This window comes from Artemia sp. Qi Xiang Cuo, unplaced genomic scaffold (assembly GCF_049724085.1).
Source record: "Artemia sp. Qi Xiang Cuo unplaced genomic scaffold, ASM4972408v1 HiC_scaffold_3095, whole genome shotgun sequence".
NCBI classification, from domain to species: Eukaryota; Metazoa; Arthropoda; class Branchiopoda; order Anostraca; family Artemiidae; genus Artemia; species Artemia sp. Qi Xiang Cuo.
This window is the reverse complement of record NW_028300490.1, coordinates 120836-122924: the sequence shown is the minus strand read 5'-3', so window position 1 is coordinate 122924 and position 2089 is coordinate 120836.

The window sequence follows — 2089 nt, the reverse complement described above, 5'->3', positions numbered from 1 at the left end:
TAATTTTGATGTTACTTTTTAACTTGACAGCAGTCCAAACAAGGCAATAGAACAGCCTAGAATAGAATGCCAAACGTTTTATGTTTATGTTCCTTTCTTTCTGAAAAGCTAGATACCATTTGCTACATGTGAATGACCCCCTACCAATAGCACAATAAGTGATACCTGACATGGCTCAATGATTATTGACTAAAGTGACACCCAAGCAAGCTAGTGATTACAGAAGGCACAGATTAATCGAGTGATACGAACGCATATGACCGATTGGTCGAACGCGTCAAACCCCAAACAACAACAACAACATAGGTGGCACTAAAAATCGGAAAATTAAGAGTCATTTTCCATTGTAATTTTTATGTCGTTTAGTCAAATATTACTTAAAGGAGCTCCACGCAGTGTGTGTTTAACTGAGCCCCTTTCATCTTATTTCATTTAGATCAACCCCTATCCAACAGTATATCAGGGTGCAGCAGCCCACATTTAATTCAAATCCTGTTACTGGAGGGGGGGACTTGTACCCATAGCACAACTTTTAGGTGATATAGCTGTTTTCAAAAGTAAAAGTAATCTTTTACTTTTGCAACTTTTTTTATTGCAACATTCACTGGCGGATCCAGGAGAGGGGCGAGGGGGAAAGGGCGCCCCCCCCCCTAACGTAGTCTAGAGTAGTGTAGTTTGCTTAATTAGTGCAAGTTCGCACTAATTTAACTTGCTCCTAACGCAAGTTTGTTGGATCAGCCTATTTTGCCCCCCCCCCTAAAACAAATCCTGGATTGACCACTGGCGAGATTAGCGGGAAAATCTACAAGAAAAGCACAGAATCACTTGAATCAGAAAGATTGATTCTTTGTAATTTTGTCTTGAGACGGGTTTCCAATTTACCCACAGAAACCTATCCAGATGGCGGAAATGCGTTTTCTCGGCTAATCGCTTATGATAAGTTTAACTTAATAATTATAATTATGAGAAGTATAAAAAAGAAATACTATCTTTTTTTTTAGCTTTCTAAAAATTGACCTTTATATTTTGTATCTTCTTTGACTCATACATCTTTTAAGAATCTTAAATTGGTTTTGGTGGCTCTGAGATGAGTAATATATGGGCGCCAGTTTAAGTTTAACTTAGTCATAATGCTCCTGGTTTTGTATCCTGGCTGGATGACAATGATATTTATGGATAACAGCAGGGCAATATTGTGAAGGCACGAGTTTTTGGGGTTTTTGTTTAAAATATTTTCTATCACCCTAGGAAAAGCCTCAAGCCTTCCTACAGGCCTATATAATCAGAAATTGCACTATTTCTACCGTACTCAAGATGAAAACTGCCAAAGCTATTTTGTACTAATTTAGTCATTAGTTTTTTTGAAGATTATTTTTTAACAGATAGTGACACTGCAGTATGATTGATCAGACTTGTTAGCTCCTTTTCAAAAGCTGTGTTATAGCCTCAAAATAAATGTTTTTCGTCTATTGATGCTCAGGCTCATGCTAATGAGGTTTGTCATTCGGACAGGGTTCATCTTCTCATCATATCTTTACCCAGATATGTATTGTCTGTTTCTTAAAAATTTGGAAAAACGCAGTTTTGCTGCTTTCTATTTTATTCATAAATAAAATTATAACTATTAAGAGTCTGATTTTGTTTATTTCCCATCTATTAAAAAACCCTTTAAAAAAAACTGGTCACACAAGGAAAGAAAAAAGTATTAATACAGCTAAAAATTAGCAAAACAAGGAACACAAAAATACTGAATCAGAATCTTTTGACTCAACCCATTGGGAGTCATCCCATTTATTCCCCAATAACATTTTTCTTAATACCTCCATCGTCTTTTTGCAAATTTATAGCATTATTTATCAACTTTTGGGATTTGACAACTGAGCCCCAATTTCTCCACAACAAATATTTGAATATCTTCTGAATTTTTCTGAAAAATGAATATAGTTTCTCACAAAATAAAACCTATAGCTGCCTCAGGGGGAAGCAATGGGGAGGCTAAGCCTAAAAATTGCTTTGGTGATAGTTGAGTTCCAGAAAACGAAGCTTAACCCTCAGTCACTAGGTAGGATAAGATATTCGTCAGCGCAAA